Source organism: Canis lupus, chromosome 8 (genome assembly GCF_003254725.2).
Source record: "Canis lupus dingo isolate Sandy chromosome 8, ASM325472v2, whole genome shotgun sequence".
NCBI lineage: Eukaryota > Metazoa > Chordata > Mammalia > Carnivora > Canidae > Canis > Canis lupus.
Window position 1 is genome coordinate 24,350,109 of NC_064250.1, and position 12,396 is coordinate 24,362,504.

At 35.8% G+C, this 12,396-nt stretch overlaps 1 protein-coding gene and 1 long non-coding RNA gene across 6 annotated transcripts in view; one reads left to right on the top strand and one right to left on the bottom strand.

The window, feature by feature from the left end:
* The window catches only part of MDGA2 (MAM domain containing glycosylphosphatidylinositol anchor 2), a 791,718-nt gene that overhangs the window by 473,790 nt on the left and 305,532 nt on the right, over nucleotides 1-12,396 (bottom strand). The gene's annotated exons all lie outside the window — the stretch shown is intronic.
* The window catches only part of LOC112656947 (uncharacterized), a 29,566-nt gene that overhangs the window by 16,138 nt on the left and 1,032 nt on the right, over nucleotides 1-12,396 (top strand). For all 3 annotated transcript variants that reach the window (XR_003134751.3, XR_007412295.1, XR_004817750.2), the window contains 2 exons: nucleotides 10,315-10,372; nucleotides 10,780-10,872. This is a non-coding gene — a long non-coding RNA (uncharacterized LOC112656947). The remainder of the gene's footprint in view (nucleotides 1-10,314; nucleotides 10,373-10,779; nucleotides 10,873-12,396) is intronic.

Consider the following 12,396-nt stretch of genomic DNA (forward strand, 5'->3'; position numbering starts at 1 on the left):
TAATTAGTAAAATCATTACATTTTCTTCCCAGTAATTTACCTAAAACAAAATGAAAAAAAATCTGTAAAAATGATACTAACTTTAGATAAACTGTCCACATAATGAAATGATCAAATTTGTCAACAAATCTAAACGTCTCTTTTTGAGGCCCATTGATAAAGTAAATAAATGAAAATTATAGCTGAAAATTTCAACTGAAACTGGTGCTTTTCAAGAATAAATTGACTTAGTATCATAAACCATTTTTAAATAAATAAAAATGAAAAAAAACTTAGTGAATAACAAGTAGGTATATTTACAGAGAAGTATTTCAGATAGGCTTTTATCTAATTAATCACCTAATCAGCATTCTTAGAAATATATTTTAATACTCAAAGTGCAAAGCATGCATTTGCTTTGCTACGATAATCTTAAAAAAAACCCACAAACATTTGCAAAAATTTCAAAGACATACCAAACAATTATAAAATGACATTTTCAATACTGAGGTTTCAAGAACTAAAATGAATAATGGAGGAATGACACAAGCCAAAAATGTTATTATGCAGATGAAGCCTCTATTTTAATTAAGGGCTTAGAACAAGAGATCTGAGGGTCTAAATCCAGAGCTATTTTGACATATATCAAATGTTCCTTAATTTCCAATTAAAGGCCTTTTGACAGGTTCTCATGTCGATATGTTCCTATTAGCTACCAGTACCTTTAAGTGGTGTTTTGTCACTGACCTACATTAGTATATCAAATATGACAGCAAATTAATGGCTTCACACAATAATAATTCAGATTACAATCTCTAGTCAAACATTTAGAAGAGCACCTCAATAGCATTGAAACATGAATACCTCTGCTTCAACTCTATTTGATGAGACATTAGAGAAAAATTGAATATAATAAATATTTTTAGAGATGCTCAGAATCTTTTTTTTTTCTTTTTACTTAGGGTTTAGTACAGAGGCTAAACTTTCTCTTTAAGTAAATGAAAAATAATTTTGAGAGATCTAAGTACAAAGTCTTTGATATGATATATGTATACATATGCCCACGAGAACCTCAAATAAAAATTCAGGTTGGCGTGACGTTTGTCCCTATTTTTTTCTTCTTCATATAAGATGACAGGTTAAGATATGTGACCTTTTAACATTCTTGAAATGGAGACTGCTAAACAGCATGCTGAGGAGGTAAGGGCTTTTATACTTTCTGAAAGAGTTTGTCTAAAGCTTCCAATTATATTTTCTCAAGAAAAGCTTCCTATAGTGCTTGTCAGCACTGAGGAAGTCTTCCCCTGGAACAATCTTATTTTCCATAAGCCATTTACAGGCGGAGGGGTCTCAATTTGGTTATCTAGGAAAAAGTGTCAAACACTGTAAGGCCTGTTCTACTCTAGACTCTTCTCATCTATTCTTATTCTAGAGTACACAAGCATTAACCTATGATTTGGCCAAGGTATCATCTATATGATGGCTCACAAATTCAAACTGCCAACATAGACTGTGGTCTTGCCCTCCAGGTCCCTAAATCTTACTGTCTACTTGACAGTTTCTCTTGAATATCTTAATATATTCTAATACATCCAAAATATATAATATATACCTATAATTTAGGTATTACCTAAATTAATTTACCTATATTATATAATATATATAATATAGCCATAACTCAACACCTCTCACTACTCAAAAAAGATGTCTTCTTTCAGCTTTCTCTGTGTCATTGGATGGCAATACCATCAGAAAAATTTCCTGTACTAGATACCTAGACCTCACCCTTGACACCATTACCAAGAGCTGTTGACTTTTCCTCTTAATTGACTCTTTTGCTCCAGTTTCAGCACAAGCATACCATCCCAAGCCACTATCATCTGTCATGCAGGCGACTACAAAATCATTCTGATGACCCCTTTCCAATTGCATCTCCAGACAACACACTAGTGGTATTTTGAAATGACTGTATCAATTCCTTACTTAAGAATCCTCAGAAAAACAAAACAAAACAAAATCCTCAGTGGTTCCCTAATGCTTTTAAAATAAAATGGCTATGACTAGGATTGTGGAAACCCTGATAATTCTTTCCCTGCTTCCACATGGCATTCAAACTCTCCTCATTCTCCCTTCCAGTCCCTGAACTTGCCGGATTTCATCCTGGCCCAAAGCCTCTGCCCATATTGTTCTCTCTGGTTCCAAAGTCCTTTCCTCTGACCTTATGCTAGTTATTGTTTACAACTCCTTCCAGTGTTTTCACCCCAGGAACATGTTCCCTGGCTCCTCTGAATAAATCAAATCCTTTACTCATGGGCCCTCAGAACAACATGGGCCTCTTCTTCATAGCACTCATCATAGATACAATTCTACATACACTTCCATAATGTAATTATGTGGTTATTATTAATTATGTGAGTCTCCTCCAGTTAGAAGTAAACTCCATAATAGCAGGAACTGTGACTTATTTTACTCAGCATTATATCCCAAATGCTTACCACTGTGTCTAGCACATGATACATTTCTTTAAATGTTTACTGAATAAATGTATGATGCAGTGAAAAACAACAGCATAGAAAGACATAGAGTACAAAAGAGGGAGGAAAGGGAGGAAGGAATGAAGGTCATTGCAAAAAAGCTACACATAATTCCTGACTATATACATACTCTAGAAGTATAATTTTACAGATTACTCAGATGATTATTTTCAAAAGTTCTATCTTTTCCTCACTGATTGTCATTCTGACAAATGGGACTAATTTAGGTTCATATCTTTCCTGATAAAATAATTTACATCATAATTTTCCTTAGCCTGAAGGCACAGCCTTTTGCTATCTTCCCCATAGTCTCTTTATTATGTGGCTATTTCTACATATGAAATATCTTAGAATGTGCTGCTTAAAATGCATATTGTGATTTATAATATAATATCTTTACTAAGTGTTACATTACAATATCCTTCTTACTGGCTGGTGGATCTTCAGTCATCTGTTATTCTGGACTAGAACAACAGACTATCTGCCTTATGAAGGCAAAGCACAAATACTGACATTTATAAATAATATCCTTGAGCTTGACAAAATTCAAATCAACCATCTCTTCCCAATCAGTCTTTGAAATGGTACATTTCCGACTTGCACACAAACTGTAAAATATCTATTATAATCTACAAAATTCTATCGGCTTTCAAATAATGAAATGGTTTCTACCTAGAGTTAGATATTTATTAGCCTGTTAAGTTTATGTCAGTCCTTCTAGTACATCAATATCTTATAAACTAAAAAATTGAAAGTATACCCCATTTTCAATCAGCACATGCTACTGAACTCCAATTTTCAGAAAGAAGGTGTCAGGGATATTTCATCTCTTCAGGTTCATCTCTACATTTTCTGTAGACCTGCTAAAAATTAGCAGAGGTTTATTTTTCAATGATGGATATATTCACTGATGTCTTAAACTACTAATTTTGATGTGGGGGGGGGCGGTGGGGATAAGGTAACATTATAGCCTACTACCTTGAATTATGTTGGGTTATGACAGCAGTAAAAGAATCATACTTCAAATGCTTTCAAAGTTGTTGTATTATAACAAAAAAGATGTTATTTATTATAGACTGAATGCGTAACCCCTCCAAAATATGTTGGATTCCTGACCCCCGATACTTCAGAATGTGACCTTATTTAGAGGTAGAAATTAACAGAGGTAATCAAGTTGAAATGAAGTCATTAGAATGAGCCCTGATTCATGTAACTGATGTCCTTATCAAAAGGCGAAATTTGGACACAGACATACACACCAGAAGAACACCATGTGAATAGGAAGACAGAGATTGAGGTGATTGATGCATCCAGACATGCCAAGAAACACCAAAGATCGCCGGCAAACCACCAGAAATTAGGGAAGAAGTATTAAACAGATTCTTCTTCACAGCCCTCAGAAGGAACCAATCCTGCCAATACCTTTATCTCAAACTTCTAGCCTTCAGACCTGTGATACAATAAATTTCTTATTACTCACGCCACCCAGTTTGTGGTACTTTCTTATGGCAGCCCTAGGAAACTAATACATTACTGAACAATTAATGGGAGAGGTGAGATGTTCACAACTTGGCATTTTCCCTGATAATGTGATGATACAGTCACCAAAATGGATAGGGGATAGCAACACATCCATTCATCTTTCCTTCCTCCCTGTCCCCTTCTTTTTTCTTCTTTCTTCCACTCTCCCTTCCCTCCTGTGCTATTTTTTTTCTCTCTGCTCTCCTTCCTTCTTTCCTTCCTTCTTTTAGATAGCATGATGAATATCACAGTCTCAATCTCCAAGAATGCTATTAAAAAAGAAACGTGAGTTTTCTGAGTAGAGAAGTCCATTATTTTATCCTTAAATGCAGTAAGAATAAAGGAGAAATAGTTAAAATCTAAAAATTTTATCAAAAACATAAATTCTCCTCTATTTTTCCTGGAGGGGAATAGCCTGGATTTAAGAGATTTAAGACTAACTTGAGTATCTGTATTTATACTAAAGTTAGGAGAAAGCCATCTATCTCTGCCATTTACTCGTAAAACACTTAACCCATATAAAACTAACCCAAAACTTATAAGAGTTAAAGGCCAAAGGGGACATAAGCACAGATTTCATTGTCAGAGGAGTTCTAAGAACACTCTATGGAATACTATGGAAATGATTACACCTTTCCAGGAAAAACAGAAAACACATATGTGTCTCAAAATGACATATTTGAAGGTGAAAGAAAGCAGATAGAGTAGATTGTGGTTCTGAGTGATTAGCTGGCTCTTCTTTCTTAGCTTGAGAGTGGAAACACACACACCTACACAAACACACACACCTACACAAACACACACAAACCCCAAGGTGAATTTTCAATTAGTTCTAGGTAATCCTATACATTGGCTGTTGAGGTTCTCTCTTGTGTGGTGGCAGGACTAACCAAGGTCATGGCAATTAGGACATAGTTTATTGGTATTTTTACTTGTCTTTCAATTCATTGCTTTTTGACATAGCTTGTATTCAATAGAGCATTAAGATCACATGTAATAATTACCACAAATTTTATTTATCAAATGAAATGTCTTGACCAAAAGATGCATTCCACTGCTAGTTGTCATACCCTGGTTGCCTTAAAGACTGTCAACTGAAACCCGACATCAGGCTGCTGGCCTTGCCAGTGTTCAATGCCAGTTGTCCTCAAACTGGGAATGAGGTTATCTTCTCCTTTTGAGTGGATCCTCCTGTACTACAGAAAGATCTCGCAAGAACTATTAAAGCTAACTAACAGTTATCCAGTACTCTGTGGTACTAAACTTACTATGATTTTATCTGAGCCAGAGAAAAAGGAAAAATTGCCATACTATGTAACAAGTAACAGTTTGGCTATACAAGTTAAAGATGCTTATAAAAAAGGACACAAGATCTTTATAAGGATGTAGTCACACTACATTACCAAAATAAGCTTCTACAATATTTTAGTCTGGAAAATTGATATCTCCTTTGTTCATCTTCTCTGCCATTAATAGCTATTGATCACTATTTTCAGAAAGAGAATAGCAATTGTTTAATAATTTGTTTTGTAATGATTTAACAAGGCCCCTTTCAGTTCTGGAAATTATGATTTTATAACTGCCTGATGCATTTTACTTAGACAGAAATAGCTAGGTTGTTTGTTATTAAAATGCTAAAAATGACTTTTTTCCAAAATACTGAACTTCACATGTAATAGTAAAGTGAGTAAGGAAAGAAATAGAGAGATTCCAAGATATTCTATATAAAGAAAAGTATTTCTATTCACAGTGTTCTATTTGGATTGATTCCCTGTCATCAGAGACACAGACTGATCAGACAGGGGCCCATATGTCACAAAGCATGTGTTTTTAAAAACTTAGGCAGCAGAAATTGCCATAAATGGCAGACTAACCAGTTGTAAGGGGAGGAGCCAAGGGGCCCTACATATAAAATAATATTTTTTCTTCCTTAATCTTCCTTTACTGACATGTTTTGAAGTGTCAAAATTAGGTCAGCATCTGATAGCAGTTTTGGGAAATAGGTTTGCAATGTAATTTGTTACTGCTCCATCATCATCATCATCATCATTATCATTATTTTAGTATTAGTGATCTCTAGAAAGAAAATAACAGACTGAAAAATAAAACTTACTGCTAAAATTTAATGAACTCAAGCAACCTGATAAGGAGATACAGATCCTGGAGAAACAACTCAATCTGATTTTATCCTTCAGGAACAGGCTGGAATAGAGGAGGCAGGGCTTTTTTTTTTTTTTTTTTTTTTTTTTTTAAATTTTTTTTGGAGGCAGGGCTTTTAATGCAACACTACCCAAAAAAAACATGGCTTGCATATAAAAAAAAGTAATTTCAATGCCATATCCATATCTCAGATTTTATGCATCATCTGTGGGTATTCAGATTCTCCATTTGGATTGACAGAGTACAATAATTCTAGATTTTATGAAGTGTAGACTAGCATTATTTTTTAAATTTTGTTTATTTAACTAAAATCTGATATTTTTTCAGCACCGTGAGCCATGATACAAATACATGAGATATTTTACCAGCATTGGATTATATTAGCATAACCGCTCCCCACACCACTCCTCGTCACCATGCTTTCTAGCACAACTCTCACTTGCTCTCACAAACACATACATCTCTCTCCCTTGGGAACTGCTTAGTATTAATAGGAAGTTTGTGGTTGCCTCAAATAATAAATGAGAGAAAGCCTTAAGACTGTCAGAGAAGCATAGGGGCAAATTCTGGAGTAGTATAAGATTCTTCTCCTCATTCAAAGATTAACTCCAGCCACTGTTTTGGAATGAATTTTGTTAAGTCGTGTATATAGTATACAGCATATACTTCCATATAACACTTTTGAGTGACTTTATGCAAAGATTCAAAATAAAGGGCTCAATCATAGTTATTCTGAAGTGACCTTTGCCTAGACTTGATTAATAGATGTGATAAAATAAACAGTTCATTCCCTAAATAGGAGAAAAAGAAAAAAGACAAAGAAAAAAACGTTGCCTATAACTTTAAAAGAATTGCTAAACATTTTCAACTGAAATGGCATCCTCAGTTAGAATTAGCTTAAAATGCAGTCTTGAAAGTGGAGGTTGGCATAAGTGAGGTGGGAATAGGAACAGAGGGAATGTAAAATTAACTAGAAAGGAATGTAGTAAGAATAAGAGCATGAAATAGCATGAAAGAAATAGGTATTAGAAAAACTCAATGCCGAATAATTCCATTCAATTCAATGTAGGAAATACTTAATTGAGCAGATACTTTATCCAAAATGTATTAAGATCTATAAGACAAAATTGTATAAAACATTTTCTCTTGTAGCTCAAAATATAATTAGAAAAGACAAATATGAGGTAACTGGGTGATGGGCATTAGGAAGGCATGTGATGTAATGAGCACTGGGTGTTAAATGCAACTGATGAATCATGAAATTCTACCCCTGAAATTACTAATACATCATATATTAACTAACTTGAATTTAAATAAAATCTTTTAAAAAAGAAAAAATAAATTTAAAAAGAAAGAAGAGTAAATGCATTATTGTTGTCCATGGACCAGCTGTATCAGAATCACTGGGAATGCATGTTAAAAATGACATTATATTAATCACTCAGAAAATATTTTTTTTAACTTTTATTTATTTATGATAGGCACACAGTGAGAGAGAGAGAGGCAGAGACACAGGCAGAGGGAGAAGCAGGCTCCATGCACCAGGAGCCTGACGTGGGATTTGATCCTGGATATCCAGGACCGCGCCCTGGGCCAAAGGCAGGCACCAAACCACTGCGCCACCCAGGGATCCCTCACTCAGAAAATATTACAGTTACCTTTTATCTAGAGAAAGTCAGAATATTTTCTTTCTTCAGTGCAAATTAGTACAGACCCTGGAATTTTCTGTGGACTTTCTGGCCAAGAAGTGTTGAACCAAATCATTGTTTTACCAAAATTATTACAAGAAATTTTTTCATGACTTTTTCCTTTCTGGTTTGCTTGACAAATATGATGATTATGCAAAGGAAATTCATTCACATTTATTTTTTCACCAGGAACCTCTGTCTGCCTCATTTAGATTCAGATATAAGTTGTTTAAGTTGTGTAAGTTCTGTAAGTTGTTTAAATTGTCATCTTTTAGAAGTTGTTTGAAATTCTTAAAATGTGAAGGGTTTTGTCTTGATTTCTGCTCACTAGTTATCTTACCTTGGTTAGAAAAGAAATGATGCAAAGTGCTATCAATGTTCAGCATCATATGAAGAAGTGAAGGAGAGGAGAGTGAGAAGGGAGGGAGGGGAAATTACACAGCCTTCAGAATAATTAAATAAAAAAGATGCAGGCTCCATATATGACAAAGCAAACTTGGGGGAGACAGAGCAAGGAAAAATAGGCTCATGTATCTTAAGAAAAAACAGAAGAGTACTATTACAAGACTAAATAACAGGGCATGACAACAGTGTCCCAGCAAAATTTTGGAAGTACAGGCAAGCCTAAGCAGCAGAGGGAATAGGAAAGAATAAGAAGTAGAATGTGCTAAGAATGAGATCGGGAAATCACATGGAAGATATGGGCATGACAGGTCACAGATTCTGATTTGGGGGTTGGACACTCAGGATCTGACTTGATTTCTCAAATTACCCTTAACTAAGAAACTGAAATGGAGAATTCAGCAATGCTTAGTCATGAATCTGTCACTGGGATGATTGTACCATTCACTCATCCCAGAAAGCAGACATCTCAATCATGAGAATCATGGCTTCATGCCATGAGAAGAAGCTGTGGGGCTGGGTGACAGGCAGGGTCAATCCTTTTTCTCTTTGACCTGGGGTCTTTTTTTTTTTTTTTTTTTTTTTTTTTATTGGTGTTCAATTTACTAACATACAGAATAACCCCCAGTGCCCGTCACACACTCACTCCCACCCCCCGCCCTCCTCCCCCTCCAACACCCCTAGTTCGTTTCCCAGAGTTAGCAGTCTTTACGTTCTGTCTCCCTTTCTGATATTTCTCCATTTATCATCCTAAGATAAGCATCTGCATTAAAACCTGCAGACTTTTTTTTTTTTTTTTTAAACCTGCAGACTTAAAGAGTCTATCTTCTGGATCGGGTGACCCAAGAAGCTGTATTAATGACTGACATTCACAATAAAATCTGAGAATCTGTTTCCTAATACAAAAACACTTTGGAAAGTACTGTAATAGATCTTCACTTAGCATAGCAAAGGGAAAAGGGAGGAAGAAACACAATGAAAACAGGAGGAATTCTGAAGGTGATCTCTCTGAGAAACTGGGACTGTGCTGACCTTTTCAAGACAAGTAGAACTTCATTGGGCACATGCAGGAAAGGAGGATAGATATCAGGTGTAGGGTATAGCTACCACAAAATAAATCAAAACTCTGAAGGATATGTAAATATCCAATAATGGAACAGAATGAGAAAATCAAACAATATGACAGGTAGGCCAAACTAGTGAGGGCTATGAATTCTGGATTCAGGATCTAAGACCATATACTCTGGACAAACAAGGAACCACAGAAGGTTTCTGAGGATACATACGACTAAATCAGATTAAGTTATAAGGAGGCCAATTTAGGTGAGACGAACTGCAAGAGAATGCCCTTGACCACTGTGGGGGATTCTGTTGGGGATAAAAGGCTCACTTAAGACACAGGTCAAGGGATTCCTGGGTGGTTCAGTCAGCTAATCCTCTGCCTTCGGCTCAGGTTAAGATCCCAAGGTCCTGGGATTGAGCCCTTCATAGGACGCCCTGCTCTGTGGGGAGCCTGCTTCTCTCTCTGCTCCTCTCTCTTCCCCTGCTTGTGCTCTCTCTTTCTCTCCCTGTGACAAATAAATAAAATCTTTTTTTTTAAAAGACACAGGCAGTGTGGAAGATCCCTCAAATGCATTTGGAATTCTAGACTAAGGAATGTGGGTTTTATTTAGCTATATGTTAAGCATGGGGATGACAGCAACAGACAGTAATGCAAGATGGAAGCAATGTGAATCTGAAAATAAATTTATGTGGAATTAACAGAAAAACTTAAAGATCTCAAATTTCTGCTAAATCATCTATTCAGCAGAATGATGAATGATGTCGAAAATCACATACTCCACTGAATTGTATTATCCAGACACATTCTCTCCACCCATATTCGGCATCCATAAAGATACTACTAGTAATATTTAAAGTGGATGTTATATGCTTGCCATGTGCCAGGAACTGTTCTATGTACATTATACATATCAATTTAATCCTCACACTACTTCTCTGATAGAGGTACTATTCTCCTCAATTTGCAGATAGAGAAGAAATAGAGATTCAGAAAAGTAAAAGAACCTGCCCAGGGTCACAGAGCTGGTAAGAAGTAACCACTGTACTATTCTTTGCCTTAAATACCTTCTAAAGTATTCCTTTCCACTACATTTTCCTACCACTGACCTAGTCAAAGTTACTCTCATCTCTTACCTAAACTACACAACAGTCTCTGAATAGCTGTTCAGCCTTTAGTTTTTATCCCTTCTCAAGCCACTCTCCATTATGCGGTTACATCAGCTGTTCTGAAATGCAAGCCGCAGCATTACTCTGCCCTTAGGCGAATACAATAGTATACACATACACACACCGTTGTAGCATTCTGATAAACTCTTAATCACAGAGAGAAATTCAAGCAAATCGGTTATAGCTTGTCTTGGCTTTAAAAATAGAGATATTAAGTGTTAACGATCCCTGGAGTAGAATAATGTATTATTCGTTTCTTTCTACAGAGAAATCATTAATTTTGTTTCACCGAGGACATTTTTATCAGTCAAGGTCCTGTCAGGAATCGTATGCCACTCTCAAAAAGCATGATTAAAGAGGTATTAATGAAGAGACTGTTTACCAAGGAAAGGCCAAAGATAAGGAAAAAGCAAGGAAGTAAAAGAGTGGGACTAGTGAAAGTGGGAAGCCAATCCCTAACCGGGGTCTGAAGATACAAGGATATCTACACCTGGCTAGACCAGTGGCCAGACAGGGCACCAGAACAAGGGCCATTGTTAAGGCAGAGGAATGGAGCTACTAACAAACTGTGGCTTCCTCAGAGAGTAAGCTAGGTGAATAAATTCTTAGTCTCCTACAAACCAATCTCATCCCCTTTGGTCTCACTAGTCTAATGGAATTAGAAGCTGGAAGATAAGGGGGCCCACTGGAGTCAGCCCACACAGGTCAGCTTCTCAAGGAACAGAGGAAGGGAGACAACAGTGGAGAGTGTGAATGGAGTCACTAATGGATGAATATCCAGCCATTTGTTTTTGATATATACCAGTCTTGTTCTTGACATTAAATTATGTAAATTAAAAAAATAAATAATGTAAATTAAGGCCTATGTGAATATAAGAAACAAGCATAGCATCTGACACTCATCAATAGAAAGGCCTGTTGGGCTTCCATTTCCCATTTGCCTTACTGCTAGACTCGTCTTGCCTCTCACCTACACAAAAATCAAGGATTTTTGGCAGGTAGAGACATGTATAAATGCTTACTGCCAACAAATAAATCGTAATGCAGAGCAAAACCAGATTAGTGTACTCCTCTTCCAGAAATACCACTTTCTTTACCCCTAGTGGCTCTTAGAATTGCTACCGAGATAATTTATTCACACTGTATAATATAAACTACTACACAAGACGTAAATATAATTACACACATATATGTACATATTATATATACATATTATATATACATATAATATATGTACATATATGTGTGTGCATGAATGTTTTCATGTTTTTAAATATACCCAGCTCTCTGTTATATATTTCACATAAAATTACTCACTGTTCATATAACTCTGGATAATGTATATCATCTATAGTTAGCACAGAAGAATCCTGATGCTTGAAGAAAGGTAGCAAATAAAAAAAAAGTTCACAAGTTCAGGAAAAGGTGGAAGCTAGAGTTCAAATCACAGGAACCTAATGCTAAGTTGCATTCTTAGTCACAACATTTTCCCACCTATAACTGCTGAATCACATAGAGAAATGTACTATCATACCTTTCTTTCTGAGACAAACAAAAATGCTGCTTACCCTATGATAACAAAAACAAATTCAGTCTTCTCTTAAATCTCTTTCATGATTAAAGGATTGAAGTGATTATTTAAACATCACCTTACATGTTTTTATTTTTTTGATCTGAGTACTCCACCATAGCAAAAAGAAATAAACAAAATCACCATCTGGAAGACAATGTGCATTTAGACAGAAATTCCTGAGGAAATAAAAGGGAAAGATTTTCTCCACCCTGTGTTGGTCACTCACTGTGAAACCCAGTATTTCCATCAACCCGGGGAAAATTTAATGATCAGCTGATGCAGTAGAAAAAAGTGTGAAGAGAGGATAATC